The sequence below is a fragment of the Globicephala melas genome, chromosome 1 (genome assembly GCF_963455315.2).
Source record: "Globicephala melas chromosome 1, mGloMel1.2, whole genome shotgun sequence".
Taxonomy (NCBI): Eukaryota; Metazoa; Chordata; class Mammalia; order Artiodactyla; family Delphinidae; genus Globicephala; species Globicephala melas.
Window position 1 is genome coordinate 182,001,658 of NC_083314.1, and position 21,082 is coordinate 182,022,739.

The 21,082-nt window shown below is 43.9% G+C and overlaps 1 pseudogene; it reads left to right on the forward strand.

Moving 5' to 3' along the window:
* The first annotated feature begins 10,786 nt into the window (after positions 1–10,786).
* On the forward strand, positions 10,787–11,490 carry LOC115857832 (ferritin heavy chain pseudogene; annotated as a pseudogene).
* Positions 11,491–21,082: the final 9,592 nt, after the last annotated feature.

Genomic DNA, 21,082 nt, shown 5'->3' on the forward strand with positions numbered 1-21,082 from the left:
AGGATTTTGTGGACAGCAGCCAGAAATCTGTTTTTATTTTTGTTTTCGAGGCTAGTTTTTTTTTTTTCTTCCAAGCTTACTGGATGCCGAATCAGTTCAGTTTTTTCCTTTTGCAAGAATCCGCACACTTTAACGCTAATAGGCTGGCACTTATTTGGTTACTGATGAGGATCTCATAAAGAAATTGATTTACCAAACTGAAATTGTCATGTTTTATAGCTGACTTAGATGTGGTACATATATACAATGGAATATTAGCCATTAAAAAGAACAAGATGATGCCATTTGCAGCAACGTGGATGGACTTAGAGATTATCATACTGAGTGAAGTAAGTCAGACAGACTAAGACAGGTATCATATGATATCACGTATATGTGGAATCTAAAAAAAAAAGGCTACAAATGAATTTATCTACAAAACAGAATTAGAGTTACAGATGTAGAAAATAAATTTATGGTTACCGGTGGGTAAGGGGGGGAGGGATAAATTGGAAGATTGGGATTGACACATATACACTACTATATATAAAACAGACAACTAATAGAACCTCTAGTATAGCACAGGGAACTCTACTCAATACTCTGTAATGACCTATATGGGAAAAGAATCTAAAAAAGAGTGGATGTATGTATACGTATAACTGATGCACTTTGCTGTACACTTGAAATCCTCATTTTCTTTCTTTTTTTTTTAAATTTATTTATTTTTGGCTGCATTGGGTCTTTGTTGCTGCGCGTGGGCTTTCTCTAGTTGCGGCGAGTGGGGGCTACTCTTTGTTGCGGGCTTCTCATTGCAGTGGCTTCTCTTGTTGCAGAATACAGGCTCTAGGCGCATGGGCTTCAGTAGTTGTGGCACTCGGGCTTCAGTAGTTGTGGCTTGCAGGCTTTAGAGCGCAGGCTCAGTAGTTGTGGCGTGCGGGCTTCGTTGCTCTGCAGCATGTGGGATCTTCCCGGACCAGGGCTCGAACCCGTGTGCCCTGCATTGACAGGTGGATTCTTAACCACTGCGCCACCAGGGAAGCCCCAAATCCTCATTTTCAATGTTTTCCTCTAAAACCTGGAGTATCATCAGTCTATAGACATCTTCTATTCATGTCTTTTTTTTTCTCCTTAAATCATATTCTTAATGGTTCTATGTATTCATTAATCCTAAAAAGACAGATCTCTGGATACAGAGTTTTCTCTGAACAGCCTTACAGGCAAAAAGAGGTGTTACCGTCCCACCCAGCGTGCATTATAATTCTGTCGTTGCTTAATCCCCACCCAAATGCCCATTTCCAGCTATACAAACTCATATTATTCTTTCTGAATCATACATACATGCCACACCCTGAGTTGCACGTAAAACTTTGCTGTGTTATTTCTACATCACTGTGTCCTGACGCAAGCTGTGGCTGGCTTAGAAGCCCTCGTATATTTTTCTGGACTCATTTATCACCTCACTTCCCCGTAACTGGTTCTAGGTGGGAATTTCATGGAAAGGTTTTCTTCTGTAGCCTAATGTTGAGGATATGTTTTCAACCCCTCTCCCGGTTGCAAATCCTGATGTCAGCAGGTCTTTCTCCTTTAAGTTTGAACCTCAACCAGGACAAGAGACACTGTATTATTCGGAGGGGTGCAGAGCCCCTAGCCTGTGGTCCATAACCAGGAATGTGATGCAGGCGAGCTGTGGGGACCCATCCATGGCCCAACGCAGGTGGGCCTCCTGCCTCCCTGGTAAACATATCCTGGAGTCCCCTGAAGTCAAGAATAAACCTGGGACCTCCCTGGCGGTCCAGGGGTGAGGACTCCGCGCTCCCACTGCCGTGGGCCTGGGTTCAGTCCCTGGTTGGGGAACTAAGATCCCACAAGCCACGTGGCGAGGCCCCCCGCCAGAAAAAAACCACAAAAAAACCTTTAAGTAAAAACCAAAAATGTCTATTGGCATACCGGACTGTTTCAGGAATTCATGTAAGATACAGAGTAGATAGGTGTGGTTTGATGGAGAAATAGGATCAAAGGAAAAGGAAACCTAAAATATTCACAGGCAGTGACTTCTGTGAAAGCAGTCCAAGAGTTCTGAGAAAGTTCTGTGTTTATGGAAATGGAACAGGAAGCAGCCCTGGGGCAGTAGTCAGGGTGATTATCTGGGAACCACTTTCGGAGTGGAGTATCCGCTGGCTAGCGGCTCCCACTCCCTTCCCTGTACTAAACCCGTGCCAGTGAGCGTCTGCCTCCAGGCTACAGCGTTAGTGTCCAAGAGACAGGCAAGGCCCCAGGCAGCAGGAAGTCTCTAGGATGAAGAGGACCCATCCCCACTGCACACCCTGTCAGAAGCACGGACCCTCCTCTTCCAAGCACATGTGATCAGAGCCTGGATCCACAGACAGTAGAATTGGGGGTTTTCAAACACAAATAGGAGCCTAAGATTAAAAATCACCCAACATTTGAAAACCAGTGAATGTCAAGAAGAGCACACAACTCTATAAACAGAGACCAGCACCCATGCAAAGATTTCACAAAGTAAACAGGTATGGAAATAACCCTCAGACACAATATTACAAGACACAAGACCAAGGTATTATGGGAAGAGTCCGAGGAACAGCAAATGAGAAGAAAAGTAAAGAGGCATTTAGAATCTGAGGAGACAGGAACAGAGGGGGGCATGAAAGAAATAATTAAAACATAATGGAAGAAAATTTCCCAGATCTGAAGAAAGATACAGGTCTTCACATGGGAAGGGCCCTGGGTGACAAAATGACTTACTTGGAAATAAGACACATCCTTACACATTTCCCAAGACTTCAGAATACCAAGAGAAAAACAAACAGAAAACAACACTGTTTCCAAAGGAAAATAAGCAGAAAATTACCCTCAAAGAAGTAAGAATTGTATGAGCCCCAGCAATGTAGGATGCTGGTGGAAACTGGTGCAATGTCATCAAGGTTCTAAGAAAAAAGAACTTTGAACCCAGAGGCCTTTACTCAGCCAAATTAGCATTCACGTGAAAGGTCACAGCGAAATACTTGGGGCATATAAACCTCAGGAAGTCTGTCACTCTCAGATTTGCTCCCTGAAGGAATTTCTCAAGGATTGCCACATAGCAAGACACAAAGAATCCAAGAAGGAGGTAGCTATGGTATCCAATGGGCAGTGGCCAACAGAGCAGCCATTACAGCTTATAGTGAAGTTTAAATAGTTTTTATGCATAGCTAAAAAATGAATAATAATAGAGAACTAAGATCCCGGATTAATTCAAGGAAAAGGAGAATGAGAAGGGAAGTGAAAACAGACTCAGGTTTTGGTCTTTTTGAGGAGAGGATAGAATTGATTAATTCTGGATATTACTGAATACTATTAGTGTACATTAAAAATCTAGAGGAGGGGCTTCCCTGGAGGTCCAGTGGGTAAGACTCCACGCTCCCAATGCAGGGGGCCCAGGTTTGATCCCTGGTCGGGGAACTAGGTCCCGCACGCATGCCGCAACTAAGAAGTCCGCATTCCGCAACTAAAAGATCCCGCGTGCCGCAACTAAGACCCGGCACAGCCTAAATAAATAAATAAGAAGTGTCAGGCTCCCTAGGAAACCATTAAAAATGAAGCTGTAAAATATAGAGAGTGGCATGGGAATTAAAAAAAAAATCTAGAGGGTAAGTTCCACCTCGGGTAATAGCACAGAAGCTATTGGGAGTTAGAAACTCGGGGAAAACATAAAGAACAACTAGGTGAAGGCACAGTGCCCTAGACGGAAGGAATCTCGGGGTGGTCCACCTCATCTTACAGGGCTGAAAAGACAGAAGCTGGAGTTAAGGGCTGCCAGAGTAGCTGGGAATTGAGGGAGGGCAGATCCTGAAAGGAGGAAGCCCCCAGATCTGTGTACAAATCACCCTTCAAGGCTGGGCTGACTGCTGAACCAGGTATGTATGGGTCATGCCTCCAAGGAGCCCAGCTGAAAGTGCCAAGCGGAGAGGCAGAGGACTGAGCAGAGATTTCAGCAGCTGCCCGACTGCAGACTCAGAGTTTGGAATTCAAGTCCACCCTAGTTCGAGGTGTTTGGTAAACCCCTTGGGCTTTATACTAAAACCCCAGAAAGGCCATGTTTTAGAAGTGAGGCCCGTATACACACACACACACACACACACACACACACACATACATACATACACACAATGGAATATTATTCAGCCATAAAAAAGAATGAAATAGTGGATAGACGTAGAGATCATCACAGAAAATGAAGGCACTGAGGGCAAAACTGAAATAAACATACCCTAACAAAGCCTAGAACTGAGCTGCCACAGGACCAAGTTTATCTGCCAGTGATTTAACGGCCTAGACAAAGTTCATCACCTTTCAGAGGAAGTTGACAGAAACTATGTGTCTGTCATGATGTATCACCCATAATGTTCAGCGTACGATCAGAATTTATGAGACACGCAAAGAAGCAGGAGACTGCATCGCATAATCAAGAGAAGAAAGCAGACCCACAGAAGAGCCAGACACTAGAATTAGCGAAGACTCAAAAATAATTATTATAAATATGTTAACGATTTGACAGGAAAAGATGGATGTAATGGGTGAAGGTATAGGGATGACTTTTTAGGAGCAATATAGAAACACTAAAAAAGAGCCACATGGAAATCTTAGACCTGAAAAATGCTATATGTGAAAGAAAAAATTTTAGGAGATTGAAAGCAGATTGGATCCTGCAAAAGAAAGGATCGTAATGTGAACATAAAAACAGGTAAGTAGAAGGTATTCAAACTACAGCACAAAAAGAAAATCGATTGGAAACTTGTCCCAAGTGGGATGGTAGAAATTGGATGTACACCTTCTAAAACACTTGAAGAAAAATAAAATGAAACTTTAAGAGAGTGATCAATCCAAGAAATGGTAAGAGGAGAAATTTAATATGAAAAATCATGGTAAAAAGCAAACATAAAATAAGATAGCAAGAATAAGTCAAAACATTCCAGTAATCACAGGGGGTATGAATTAAATTCCCATTTACACTCTTTGGCAGAAATTGCAGCAATATCTTTTTAGATACGCCTCCTAGAGAAATGGAAATAAAAACAAAAATAAACAAATGGGACCTAATGAAACTTGAGCTTTTGTACAGCAAAGGAAACCATAAATAAAACAAAAAGACAACCTACAGAATGGGAGAAAATATTTGCAAATGATGCAACCAACAAGGGATTAATTTCCAAAATATACAAGGAGCTCATACAGCTCAATAACAAAAAAACAAACAACCCAATAAAAAATGGCCAGAAGACCTAAACAGACATTTCTCCAAAGAAATCACACGGATAGGGCTTCCCTGGTGACGCAGTGGTTGAGAGTCCACCTACCGATGCAGGGGACGCGGGTTCGTGCCCCGGTCCGGGAAGATCCCACATGCCGCGGAGCGGCTGGGCCCGTGAGCCGTGGCCGCTGAGCCTGCACGTCCGGAGCCTGTGCTCCGCAACGGGAGAGGCCACAACAGTGAGACGCCCGTGTACCACAAAAAAAAAAAAAAAAAGAAAAGAAAAGAAAAGAAAAAAAGAAATCACACAGATAGCCAACAGGTACATGAAAAAATGCTCAACATCACTAATAATTAGAGAAATGCAAATCAAAACTACAATGAGGTATCACCTCACTCTGGTCAGAATGGCCATCATCAAAAAGTCTACAAATAATAAATGCTGGAGAGGGTGTGGAGAGAAGGGAACACTCTTGCACTGCTGGTGGGAATGGGAATTGGTACAGCCACTATGGAGAACAGTATGGAGGTTCCTTAAAAATCTACAAATAGAACTACCATATGACCCAGCAATCCCACTACTGAGCATATATCTGAAGAAAACTATAATTAGAAAAAATGCATGCACCCCAAAGTTCATTGCAGCACTATTTACAATAGCCAAGACATGGGAGCAACTTAAATGTCCACTGACAGATGACAGATGAATGGATAAAGAAGATGTGAGATATATACACACACACACACATACATACATACATACACACAATGGAATATTATTCAGCCATAAAAAAGAATGAAATAGTGCCATTTGCAGCAACATGGATAGACGTAGATACCATCACACAAAATGAAGTAAGCCAGACAAAGACAAATACATGATATTGCTTATATGTGGAATCTTAAAAAAAAAAAAAGATACAAATGAACTTATTTACAAAACAGAAATAGACCCACAGACATAGAAAACAAATGTATGGTTACCAAAGGGGAAAGGGGGGTAGGGATAAATTAGGAGGTTGGGATTAACATATACACACCACTATGTATAAAATAGATAGCCAACAAGGACAGGGAACTCTACCCAATATTTTGTAATAACCTATAAGAGAAAAGAATCTGAAAAATAATATATATGTATGTATATATGTATGTATAACTGAATCACTGTGCTGTACACCTGAAACTAATAGGACATTGTAAGTCAGCCATACTTCAATAAAATAAAATTTATGTAAACGACAGCAAAGAAGATGAAGGTGACATTAAAAATAGAGACTTTCAGGGCTTCCCTGGTGACGCAGTGGTTGAGAGTCCGCCTGCCGATGCAGGGGACGTGGGTTCGTGCCCCGGTCCGGGAAGATCCCACATGCTGCGGAGCGGCTGGGCCCGTGAGCCATGGCCGCTGAGCCTGCACGTCCGGAGCCTGTGCTCCGCAACGGGAGAGACCATAGCAGTGAGAAGCCCGCGTACCGCAAAAAAAAAAAAAAAAAATAGAGACTTTCAGATTAACGACAACCAAATTGATATGTTATTCACAGAAGACACACGTGAAAAGAAAGTTATATGTTAGTTGGAACTGCTTTTGAATACAAATAACAGAAACACCAACTACAGTGGCTAACACAGTGGGTTTACTTTTCTTGTAGAAGTCTGGAAGCACGTGGCTGCTGGTGTTGGTTCGTCAGCATAGGGGTGGTATCTCAGCAGTTCTCTTGGCCTTTTCTTCATGGTCACAGGATGGCTGCCAAGGCTTTAGGCATTACATCCACACTGAAAGCAGGAATGGGAAAAAAACAACACTGGTCCCATGGCTTCCTCTTTCAGGAAAAGCAAAAACCTTCCCAGAGTTCTCAACAGATTTCTGCTGGTGTTTCAGTAATCAAAACTGTTGTCAGGGCTTCCCTGGTGGCGCAGTGGTTGAGAGTCCACCTGCCGATGCAGGGGACGCGGGTTCGTGCCCCGGTCCGGGAAGATCCCACATACCGTGGAGCGGCTAGGCCCGTGAGCCATGACCGCTGAGCCTGCGCGTCCAGAGCCTGTGCCCTGCAGCGGGAGAGGCCACAACAGTGAGAGGCCCGCGTACCACAAAAAAAAACAAAAACCAAAAAACTGTTGTCAGCTGGCAAGAGGGGAGGTCACCCCAGCTTATTTAGTAAAGGCAGACAAGAGATATGGGATTTCGAAATGAATGTTCCGTAGCCAGTGAATAGTGTCTCACACAGGTTCAAAATACAGGGATGGAAAAGATACACTAGGCACAGGCTGACAAAAGGGTAACAAGAACTGAGAGGCTGCAGAGCGGTGAGAAGCTACCCAGTAGCTCTGAGCAGGTCATGATCAACGGACTCAGCACGCTTTTCAACTCCTGTATTGTAGAGGCTGGAACGTAAAAGCCTAATTTCTGATGCTCTTCTGCAGCTAGACTCTAGACATGAATTAGGTTCTCCCAACTGCATGGACCTGCATGAGATTTGGTAGCTGGAATTGAGGCCAAGACTGTTGTTCCGCTGGCAACCAAGGTCATGACGAGGAGTGTAAAAGATTGGCAGTGGCCAGACTCAGGGTTTTATCAGCAGCTTTGTGGGTAGATATGGTCATTATGGTAACAGCCGCAGCAGCAGTGGCCTCCTAACCCTGGCTTCCTTATGCCTGAATCAAAACTACATTGATGTGGTCTTCAACTCAATAGTTCCAGGGGAGGTTTCCTGATTTACCACACCTCCAGTTTTTCCAGTGATTTTATAAGCACCTAATTTCCTGTTTTAAACCCCTTTCTGCTTAAAATACACTGAGTGGTTTCTATTTCCTGCACTGAACTCTGAAACTGGTAACACACACAACCACTCAGGTCTTAGAATGATAGGGCCCCTCAGGTGACTTTCAGAAGTAGTGTAAACCCTCTCTGGGAAGAGCTCAAACTCAGTCTGAACCTCAAAGAATCCTATAGAATTAACAATAAAATAAAGGAAAATGAACACTTCCCAAGCAAAAACCACACAGGGAAACAAAGCACCATAAACAAAAACAGCAGGAACCACAGACAGCAGAGACAGAACTGCAAAGACTTTGGATTTGAGAATTATCACACACACACGGCTATATTTAAAATAGATAACCAGTGAGGACCTACTGTACAGCACAGGGAACTCTGCTCAATACTGTGTAACAACCTAAGTGGGAAAAGAATTTGAAAAAGAATAGTTACATATATATGTGTAACTGAATCACTTTGCTGTACACCTGAAACTAACACAACATTGTTAACCAACTATACTCCAATATAAAATAAAACATAAAAAACACATATGTTTGGTATATTTAAATAAATAAACATGTGCATACAACAAAAAGATTTGAAAAAGAATAAAACACTTTAAAGTAAAATTAATATGTAACAGGGCTTCCCTGGTGACGCAGTGGTTGAGAGTCCGCCTGCCGATGCAGGGGACGCGGGTTCGTGCCCCGGTCCGGGAAGATCCCACATGCCGCGGAGCGGCTGGGCCGTGGGCCATGGCCTCTGACCCTGAGCGTCCGGAGCCTGTGCTCCGCAACGGGAGAGGCCACAACAGTGAGAGGCCCGCGTACCGCAAAAAAAAACCCAAAAAAGCAAAAAAACCCAAAACAAACAAAACAAAACAAAAAAATGGAAAAAGAGAGGTCAAGAGATATGAAACATATAACAAAAGGAGGTAAATTACATTATCTGGAAGGAGAGACAAGAGGGAATGAGGAAGAAGCAATATTTGAAAAGATAATGGATGAGAATTTGCCAGAATTGTTGAAACATACCAAGGCTCAAATCCAGAAATTCTAATAAATCCCAGCAGATTAAAAGGAAAGAAGGAAGGAAGGAAGGAAATAAATCCACAAATCATGGATTTGCGTGCAAAACACCAGAGGAAAGGAAAAGTTTTAGAAGCAGCCAAAGCAGGAGAAAAAAAAAATCACCTACAAAGGAATAACAATTAGATGACTAAATTCTCAGCTGCAACAATGGGAGTCAGAAGAAAAATGCTAGTTAAAAGAAAACATTGTTGGGGACCTCCCTGGTGGTCTAGTGGTTGAGGCTCCGCACTTCCACTGCAGGGGGCGGGTGTTCGGGGAACTCAGATCCTGCATGCCGTGTGGTGTGGCCAAAAAAAAAACCACTGTTGGGCCAGATTTTTTAAAAAATAATTCTTCTCTATGCTATTCACAAGAGGTGCTTCCAAAACATAAGGACACTAAAAATTTGAAAATATAGAAAAAGGTAAACCACGAAGTAGTGGCCAAGAGAAAGCTGAAATAGCTTATTAAACATCAGACAAGGGCTTCCCTGGTGGTGCAGTGGTTGAGAATCTGCCTGCTAATGCAGGGGACACGGGTTCGAGCCCTGGTCTGGGAGGATCCCAGATGCCGCGGAGCAACTGAGTCCGTGAGCCACAACTTCTGAGCCTGCGCGTCTGGAGCCTGTGCTCCGCAACAAGAGAGGCCGCGATAGTGAGAGGCCCGCGCACCGTGATGAAGAGTGGCCCCCGCCTGCCACAACTAGAGAAAGCCCTCGCACAGAAACGAAGACCCAACATAGCAAAAGTAAATAAATTAATTCATAAACAGAAACAGAAAATTATCCAAAAAAATCAGACAAAATAGACATTAAAGCAAAAAGCAATAAAGAGGACTACTACACAGTGATTTTTTTAAAATCCAGTTTACCAGGAGGAGATAACAATTCTGAACTTATAGGTATCTAATAATATAGCCTCAAGATATACAAAGCAAATATTTACGCATCTATGAGAAGAAACTGACAAAGCCACCATTATGGTGGGAAAGTTGAACACACTTCTCTCAGTAACTGACATATCAAGCATATAAGAAATAGGTACGGACAGAGAAGATGTGACTAGCACAGTTAACACACTTGATGTAATGAATATATAAACATTGCACTCAGCAACTAAAGAATAGAGTTTTTTACTGAAGTAAGTATAGTTGATTTACAATGTTTCAGGTGTACAGCAAAGTTATTAAGAATATATATACTTTTTCAGATTCTTTCCCAAGAAGAGACTTTATTTTTATTTTATTTTTTTTGTCGTACGCGGGCCTCTCACTGTTGTGGCCTCTCCCGTTGCAGAGCACAGGCTCCGGACGCGCAGGCTCAGCAGTTGTGGCTCACGGGCCCAGCCGCTCCGCGGCGTGTGGGATCTTCCCGGACCGGGGCAAGAACCCTTGTCCCCTGCATCGGCAGGCGGACTCTCAACCACTGCGCCACCAGGGAAGCCCAAGAATAGACATTTTTAAACTAAACTTTTAACTGAATGAGAACATAAATAGAGAAGAGAACACAGATCAAAAATATGTGACTCGACAGTCCTCGCGGAGAGTCGCCGCGGTTTCTTGTTTCAACAGTGCTTGGACGGAACCGGGCGCTCGTCCCCCGCTCCGGCCGGCCGCTCAGAGCCAGCCCTCGCCAAAACCTCACGGCGCCCTCCGACCGCCCCAAGGTCCCCGCCGCTGTCGTTACAGCGCCGCGCAGCCACCGCCACCGTTTCACCTCAGCCGCCCGCCATGACGACCACGTCCCCCTCGCAGGTGCGCCAGAACTACCACCGGGTCTCGGAGGCTGCCATCAACCACCAGATCAACCTGGAGCTCTACGCCGCCCACGTCTACCTGTCCGTGTCGTACTATTTTGACCGCGATGATGTGGCTTTGAAGAACTTTGCCAAATACTTTCTTCACCAATCTTGTGAGGAGAGGGAACAGGCTGAGAAACTGATGAAGCTGCAGAACCAACGGGGTGGCCGAATCTTCCTTCGGGATATCAGGAAGCCAGGCCGTGATGACTGGGAGAATGGGCTGAGTGCAGTGGAATGTGCGCTACACTTGGCAAAAAGTGTGACTCAGTCACTACTGGAACTGCACCAACTGGCCACTGAGAAAAATGACCCCCATTGGTGTGACTTCATTGAGACTCCTTATCTGAATGAGCGGGTGAAATCCATTAAAGAATTGGGTGACCACGTAACCAACTTGCGCAAGATGGGGGCCCCCGAATCCGGCATGGCACAGTATCTTTTTGACAAGCACACCCTGGGAAATAGTGATAATGAGAGCTAAGCCTTGGGCTGGCTTCCCGTAGCCACAGGGGTGACTTCCCTGGTCACCAAGGCAGTGCATGCATGTTTGGGTTACCTTACCTTTTCTGTAAGTTGTACCAAAATATCTACAAGTCCTTTCCTTAGTACCATTCCTTCAAATAAAGTAATTTGGTACCCCCCCCCCAAAAATATATATATGACTCAACGATTTCTCACAAAGTGGACACACTGCAGATCCAGGACTTGGATTAAATCAGGAAATGGAACCTTACAGCACCCCAGAACCCCCTTTCTTGCTGCTCTGCCCCACCCCCAGTCACAATCCATGCTATATAGGTAACCATCATCCTGGCTTCTAACACCACAGATTAATTTTGTCCCTTTTTACTTTATATAAATGGAATCATATAGTAGTACTCTTTTGTATCTCTTTGGCTCAATATTATGTTTGTGAGATTTAAGCATGTAGAAATGTCTTCTTTGTTCTTCCGTTATATGAATAAACCACAAGATGTTTATCTCTTGTTTCACTGGTGGACGTTTAGATAGTTTCCTCCTCACAGCTAATACAAATGATGCTGAGATGAACATTCTTGGACATGTCTTCTGATGATCATGTGTACACATTTCTGCTGAGTAGGCTGAGCTCAGGTTTAGTTATTGTGCAGATACTGCCAAAACATTTCCCCAAATGGTTGTAGCCATTTGTATTCCCACCAGCAGCATATGAGTGTTCCAGATGCTCCCCCGTCATCCATGCTCAATATCACCCTACTATCTTCATCTTAGCCATTCTGATGGGCGTGAGAAGACCCATTCTTCTCCATCACACACGAAATATTTACAAAACTGACCCAATGGTAAGGTTCAACAAAATTCAAAAGACTGTTACCCTACAGACCAGGCTCTCTGACCACGTTACAATTAAGTTAGAAATCAATAGCAAAAATATAGCTGGATAAATTGAAAAAAAGATGCAGGCACTCGGAAATAATCAGAACCAAATGCTAACACAAACTGACATCAATATATATATTTAAAAAAAAAGTAGAGCCTTGAATGTTTATATTAGAAAAGAAGAAAATCTCAAAATTAGGGAGCCAAGCATCCAAGTGTAGAGGTTGAAAAGTCTGGAAAGAGTAAGAAATTTCTGAAAAGTAGGGAAAACGTAAAATAGAAAGTATTATCAAAAGTTGATTCTTTGAAAAGACTAATTAAATAGACAAATCCCTTGCATGATTATTAGTCAAAGAAAATGAAAGGAGAAAGCACAAATAATAATAAGAATGAAAAGAGGGACACGATTCCAGGTGGTTGCCAAGATTAAAAACATTCTAAGCGACTATAAACCAGTTTACGCCAATAAATTTGAAAACTTAAGTAATGAAGATAAAGTCCTAGACAAATACAACTTTACCAAAACCATCTCAGGGGCCAAAACCATCTCAGGAAGATAAAAGAACCTGACTAATCCTATTGCCTGCAAAGAATTTGAATGGTGGTTCTTCAAGCAGTTAAACGTAGAGTGACTGAACCCATAGAAAACCCAGTAATTCCATGCTCTAAAATGGTTAATATTATGTTATATGAATTTCAGCACAGTTAAAACAGAAATCTCACCACAAAGAAAACACTGGGTCTAGATTGATTTAGAGGGAAATTTCATCAAACATTCAAAGAATATATAAGTTTAATCCTTCACAAATGATTCTATAGAAAAGAAAAAAATGGGGGTGGGGGGCAGATATTCCCCAGCTCAAATTATGACCTTAGCACAAGCTTGATACCAAAATAGCACAAGCTTGATACCAAAATTGTACAAGAAAGGAAACTTCCAGTTCAACCTTACACGTGAGATGCAAAAAAATCCTAAAATAAATACTTAGCAAACAGAATCTGGTAATGAATAAAAAAGATAAAACATGATGACTAAGTTGGGTTTATCTAGGCATGCAAGAGATTAGTAGATTAGAAAATCTACTAATTTAATTCACCACATTAACAGATCAAAGGACAAAAACCTTTAATGATCTCAACTGCTGTGGGAAAAACATTTAATAAATTTCAACATCCATGCATTACACAAATTTAGCACGCAAAGAATGGAAGTGTATTTCCTTACCTAATAAAGAATATGATGACGGCAGGCAGAATAATGCTCCCACCCACCACCTCCCCTCCCCTAAAGATGTCCCTGTTCTAATCTCCAGAACCTATAGGTTACCATTAATGGCAAAAGAGACTCTGAAGATATGATTAAGGCTCAGGACCTCAAAATGGGAGATAATTTTGGGTTATCCCGGTGGGCCCAAACCAGTCATACAAATCCTTAAAAGTGGAGAAACTTTGCTGGCCGCAGTCAGCCAGAGAGGGCCATGTGACCACAGAAGAACAGTCAGGGAGATGTTGTGCTGCTGGCTTTGAGGATGGAGGACGGGGCCACGAGCCTAGGACTGCAGGGGGCCTCTAGAAGCTGGAAAAGGCAAAGAGATAGATTCTCCTCTAGCGTTTCCGGAAGGAAACACACACCGGCCCACACCTTGATTTTAGCCCAGTGAGACCAGTGTCAGAGGTCTGACATGCAGAACTGTAAGATAATATACTTGTGTTGTTAAACCACTAAAATTGTGGTAATTTGTTACAACAATAGAAACCTAATAACAACATAACAACAACAAAAGAACTCTACAGTAGGGCTTCCCTGGTGGCACAGTGGTTGAGAGTCTGCCTGCAGATGCAGGGGACACGGGTTCGTGCCCCGGTCCGGGAAGATCCCACATGCCGCGGAGCGGCTGGGCCCGTGAGCTATGGCCACTGAGTCTGTGCGTCCGGAGCCTGTGCTCCGCAACGGGAGAGGCCACAAAGGTGAGAGGCCCGCGTACCGCAAAAAAAAAAAAAAAAAAAAAAAAAAAAAAAAATCCAGTACCACTTAAGATGGCTATTGTTACCACCTGAATTTAGAATTTTACTAAATTCAGATCCTAACCAGGTTAGAATGGCAAGATAAAGCCAAACATCTAAGGACTGGAAAGAGAGAAATAAATTGTCATGCTTTGCTGATGATGTGAATGTCTACATAAAAAATTCTGTATAATTTATAGCTAATTATTTATAGCTAGTTATATTAGAATAAGAGAGTTTAAAAGCCTGAGTACATGATCAATATATAAAAGTATCTGCATTTCTATATGCCAGCAACAATCTGAAAACATTTTTTCAAAGGTATTTACATATCAGAAGAAAGAAAGACAGAAAGAAAGAAAGGAAAAAAGAGAGAGAAGGAGGGAAAAGAAGAAGGGGGGAGGGGGAAGGGAAGGGAGAAAGATTTAAAGAATCTAACAAAAGATGTGCAAGCTCTTGATAGAGAAATCAGAAAAGTTTATTAAAGGCAGATATTAAAGAAGACACAAAAGGGTAGAGAGTATACTCTGTTCTTAGTTAAGAAGGATCAACATCAGAAAGATGTCAACTTTCCCTAAATTGCTCTACGAATTCAATCAAAAATTGAAAAATCCAAAAATCCCAACGGTAGGTTTTGTGAGACGTGATAAGCTGATTCTAACATTTATCTGGAAGAGCCAAGGCTACGAATTGCCAAGGGACTTCTGAAGAAGTTGGGAGAATTACCTCCACCAGGTAAAGAAATTAGCCTGTGTGGTACTGATGCAGACACAGACCAATAGATTGATGAAACAGAATACAGCCCCTAAACAAAGATAAACGCTATGGAAATCTGAGTTAGGACAGAACTAGAATTGCAGATTAGTGGGGAAAAGATGGACCATTCACCAACTGGTGCTGGGACAACTAATTAACCATTTGGAACAAAGAGAAATCAGGTCCATACCTCACACATACACAAAGTTAATTCCAGATGGTTTAAAGGCTTACAGGTGGAATGCAAAACTGTAAAAAATTCAGTAGACAATACAAGTGGACATCTTTACGATCTTGAGATAGAAAAGAGTTTAACACAAACTATAAAGACAAACATTGAGATTCTACTATATTAAAATTAAGAATTTCTGTTTATCAGAGATCATAAAGAATGAAAAGGCTACTCAGCCATAAATAAAAGAATGAAATAATGCCATTTGCAGCAACATGGATGGACGTAGAGATCATCACAGCAAGTGAAGTAAGTCAGAGAAAGACAGATATCATATGATTTCACTTATATGTGGAAACTAAAAAATGATACAAATGAATTTATTTACGAAACAGAAATAGACTCACAGGCATAGAAAACAATCTTATGGTTGCCAAAGGGGGAGTTTGAGATGAACAGATACAAACTACTATATATAAAATAGATTGACAATAAGGACCTACTATATAGCGCAGGGAACTATATTCAATATCTTGTAATAACCTATAAAGGAAAAGAATCTGATATATATAACTGAATCACTTTGCTGTATGCCTGAAGCTAACAGAACATTGTAAACCAACTATACTTCACTAAAAAAAAAAAATCTTAAAAAAAACAAGTGAAAAGGCAAGCCACAATCCAGAAGATATTTGCAAAACAAATAAATAACAGGGTTTTTTTTTCTTCTTTATTTAAACTAAAATCAAAAGCAGTTCACTCGGGCTTCCCTGGTGGCGCAGTGGTTGAGAGTCCGCCTGCCGATGCAGGGGACACGGGTTCGTGCCCCGGCCCGGGAGGATCCCGCATGCCGCGGAGCGGCTGGGCCCGTGAGCCGTGGCCGCTGAGCCTGCGCATCTAGAGCCCGTGCTCCGCAACGGGAGAGGCCACAACAGTGAGAGGCCCACATACCGCAAAAGAAAAAAAAAAGCAGTTCACTCATTTCTCCCAATTTCTTCTCAAATAAATGATAGTGATTAACATTCAGAATGTATAAAAAATTCCTACAAATCAAAAAGATGAAAACCCAACAGGAAAATGAGCAAAAGAGAGTCATTACACAGAAGAAACCATAAGAAAAATGCTTCCTGAGTTACCAGGAAAATGCAAATTAAAGCCTCAAGGAGATACCATTTCACACCTACCAAACTGGCAATAACTTAAAGAGTTGGACAATAGCTAATGGCGACAGGATATGAAGCAACAGTCGTTCTTATTCACCGCTCGTGGAGAATAAATTCCCAGAACTGTTGGGAAGTGGCTTAGCGCGTCCTAGCGCAAGACTTCTTAACCTGGGGCACGTGGTTAGAGTTCAGGGGGCGTCTGTGTGCTCAAATGGGAAAAAAAAGTATGTCCGTGTTGTCACTAATCTCTAACTGAAACTTGCTATTTCCTTCCATTAGGAACCAAACCTTTGTGTTACTAGTACTGTACCTGTGACGTGTACCAACCAAGAGGATATAGATTTTGTGTATCACATTGAATTTGTTGCAGATATCTCAAAATACCGGTTATGCTCACCAGAACTTCGAAACTATGGTCGTTGTTAGACCAATGGCTAAATATGACCATTTAATGGGAGGAGGACATGTATTGCTTTATCACAAGTTTGTATTTTTAACATTTTGAAAACTATATTCCAATACGATTGGTTTCCCTTGTAATCCAATGTATTTTATGTATTTTAAAATGTTATTCTAAGAAGTCATCCAAGACTTCACTACTGTACCAAAGGGGTCCATGAAACAAAAAAGCAAATACTAAAATAAGTGGTCCTTAACAAAATGTCTACCATGGGGAAACTCTTGCCCATATGCATCAGGAGATACGAGCAAAACCCTGGGAGACTGGAAAGGGCCCAAACGCTCATTAGCAATACAATGGATAAATTGTAGAATGCAGTATAATTACATTTTTTAAAAAGTGCTTGAAGACTCGGGTGGCACTGAGCTAGATGTCTCATGGGCTAATGACATAGTATTATCCACAATCCAGAGGCAGTTCACTCTGTCGTAAGTAGGCTGAGCGGCCCGTCATTCTTGGACGATGGAAGGAGAAGCATAATCAAGTATTAAAAAAGAGGGTGAGTTCATTCTTGCTTGCAAACTTGTCCATTATTCTTGCATTGATTCACTGCTTAGGCAAACCAAGGGGATGGTCTAAGGCTCTAAGGCACGACTATCAGTTTCGGCATCATCATCCTTTACCTGCCTCTCACCTGGCAAGTTATCCCTAACAAGATTGCCACCTTATCTCCCTACATCCCCAGGGCTAGTCGTTCAGCAAGGCTAATGGAGAGAGACTGCTTTTTGTGTAACTGACCACACATCACGTTGGGAGCCTGAGGCTCAAGGCAGGTGGGCCCCAAGACCTCCCCACAACAGGCCGGAGTGGGGTAGGAGCTGGAGGGACAAGCCCTCAGGACGCAGGATTTCAGGACTGACACCGGTTACATTCCATGTGTCTTTTAAAACAAAGCACAAATCGCTCTTCAGTAAACTCTGTGAAATATTATTCTCCCCTTGAACAAAGAAACCTTTACGGCATACTCACTTTTGCTTGGCTTTTAAGAAAACCTCTCAAGCAAAGCCGTGACATCGACCGAGGCCCAGCGTCCCGATCCTGGGCGGGATTCCGTCACCGCCAACCCAAGGTCTGTGTCTGCATACGGCTCCTCTGTTACCCACAACTTTTTTCTTTTTTAAGACAATGAACTTTCCACTCTAATGTTATTTTTAATCCAAGGAAAAATCTCCGAGAGCAGGATGAATTCAAAAACAAAACAACAAAAAATAAACTTTTTTAAAGAGAAAACCCGAGAATGTGATCACACGCAGAACTGAAAAAGCAAAATAAAGCAGCTGAGTTGTGAGGCCCAGAGCGGGGATCGCATCTGATCTGACGATGGATAGCAGCTGGCCCAGGACTTGGGGAACCTGAAACAGCCCCTGCGGGCTGCAGGAAGCAAAGATGGTGATGCTGATGGCGATGGTGATAATGATGGTGATGGCAATCCTGCCGCAGCGCCTGGCCTCAAGAGAGGCCTGGCCCTCTGGCCCTGGGTGCCTTGAGGCTGGAGCTGGGGTCTGGGGGGAGGGGCTAGCTCCAGGATCCCACGCTAGGAGCCAGCAGGGTGTGTCCAGCCCAGATACTCCTCAGCCCCTTCCTGTGCACCTCACTGACTCTGACCTCACACGCGAGGGGAGACGCTGTGGCAGGTATGTCAGTGGCCCTGACCCCCTGCTGCTTCTCGGGCACCCAGGTCCCCTGACCAAGGGCAAAGGCAGGAAGTTTTTTTTTTTTTTTTGAAAAAAGCAAAACTATGAGATGATTGCTCAGGAAAATTGAATGTTCTCCTCATTCCTTAGGGAAGCAACAGCCTAGAGTATAGAACACACAACCAGACTCTAAGATGATAGAGTCGGCTGCACTAAAATCATACTTTACGTCTAATGTTTCACAGTTTAAGAAATGTACTTCCCCCCTTCATCGCTGCCTCTGACCTTCGGACAACCCTACAGCACAGGACCGAGAGACGACAATTTTCTCTTCTTTTTACAACAGATGCCAATGGCCACTTTGTCAGGACGTTGGGAGAATTGAGTTGCATGATGTAGCCAGCACGTAGATCTCCGCATGCTGGCAGAGAAAAGGTTCTCTAAGATAACAATCAGTGAAAAAGCAAGGGGAGAACAGTGACATATGTAATGACTCTGTATGCATCCAGTGTGAAAGGTTAGCCACCCAGCTGGATGCTTGGTTCGCCCTGGACCCTCCCTGTTGTACTACTTAGCCCCTGGGAAACAGCCGCCCTAAGCCCCTCCTTCATTTATTCATCAGGCTTTCACCAGATACCAGTCCCAATCACTAACTCTTTGGAAGAGCAGTTTGGCCGTCCCTTCCCTGGGGCAACAGTGACCCCCTGGCCAGCCGAGCCTGGCCACCTCTGCCCAGTGCCGGAAAGCCACTGCCCTGAGCTGCTCACCTGGGCTGGGCTCCGGGTAAGAGAATTGACTTCCAGACCCCATCTCCTCCCTAACTCTGCAAGCGGCCTTGGGCAGACACCGGAGCTCCAGAAGCCACAGCTACTGTCGCAAAGGTGAGAGTGAAGGAAATGATGCCCAAAGTGGGGTGACCCCTGGCTGAGGAGGCCCGTCTAGCTGGATGGGCCACACACTTAAAACTCCAAGTCCAGGTCACTTTGAAATGTAGCCAGCCGCCCCCCTCCTTCAGTTCCCAAGTTCTCTTGGTCGGCACCACTGTCCCGCACCCCCTGCCCCCCTACTTCCTAGAAGGAAGAGAGCAGGTGTGTTTAGCATAGGAAAGAAGCCGGCAGATTGACAGGGTGGAGGCTTTTAGATGCTATCGATCTGCCTGAAGCCAGTAATTCTTGACCTGGCCAGAAAAGGTCTAAGGTTTAGATAAAGCAGGTCCTGGAGCCCCAGCCCCAAACACTGTCGGGGCGGGGGTGGTGGGGGTGGGGGCGGGAATCTTCGCTATATCGCCTGGAGTCTGATAAACTGAGTCTCTTAAAAATGCTCCTTCCTTTTTGTCCATCTGGAATCACCTTTCCCTGCCGCCCCAAAGGCACAAAAATTCAAAGAGCTAATCTCTTAAATAGTTCCCTTCCTGCAGATCACTCAAATTCCAGGGAGCTTAATCAGAGGTAGGGGCTGCTGTAAGATACGCCATGACTTGCGAGAGTCTTTTTTTTAAAACCAAATAATTAGTCTGTCTCTCTTTTTCTTTTTTGGCTGCGCAGCATGTGGGATCTCAGTTCCCCGACCAGCGATCGAAACTGCACCCCCTGCAGTGGAAGCGCAGGGTCCTAACCGCCAGGGAAGTCACGCAGGAATTTTTACTGTTCACTCTTAACAATGAATTACTTAAACGTCAGTAAACTGGGACTTTCAAAGTAACAGGTTTTGAGTTTTTCTTTCTTTATTGAAAGTGTATTTTATAGACCTCTTGCATTCATCAATCTGCACTCCAAATTCACCCCTCCTACCCCACGGGCTCCTTCTCCAGCTCAGGACACAATCTCCATTTGACCTTGTGTTCAAGTTGGAAACGTGGGAATGGCCTTCTCACCCACATGGGCGCCCACCTCTGGGGTCCTCCCCCCTGCTCCCCATGGGGTCCCCTCTCAACAGAGAACCTCTGAACCGAGAGAGATCAGGGTCCTCCTCCAGGGCTCCCCATCTAGGTGCCTGCCAGCTAGCTCTCCAACCCCACCCCCAGCCAGCCGCCCTCCACACCCCACTGATCCTGCCGCAGGGCCTTTGCTCTTCCTGTTTCTTCTTCCTGGAATCCTCTTAGCAGTCCTGCCTTACTCAACACCGGATCTCTCCAGGTTTCCCCTCAGGTCCCTTTTCATAGAGGTCTCCTATATACGCCCTGCAGGAAACATCCCCGTCACTGCCCCCTTACCTTGCTTCTCTTCATAGAACGTAGATGTTTTCCAGTCTCTCCCAATCCCACATGTTAGCTCTAAGAGGACAGACTGTGTCTCCCAGTGGCTCTTGCAGCACCAGGAATGGGCTGGGCACAGAGCAGGTCCAGCACAGCCAACGGCTGCTGAAGGGGCAAACCTGACCTTTCCTCAGGTCTCAGCTGAAACCTCACCTCAGAGGCCCCCCACCCCTCATGCAGTCTCCCCTGTTCCCTCCCCGGCATCCTCTTTACACCATCAGTGCTTATTAAACCTGCAATTACGTTTGCATTTTTCATCAGTAACATCTGCCTTGCCTTCTGGTTCAGGGGTAGGCAAACTGCAGCCCGAGGGTGCAATCCCCGCTGCTGCCCGGTTTGACAAAGGTTTTGCTGCACGGCCATCCTGCCTGCTTGGTGGAGTGGCTGTGGCTGCTTTTGTGCTACTAGGACAGAGCTGAGTAG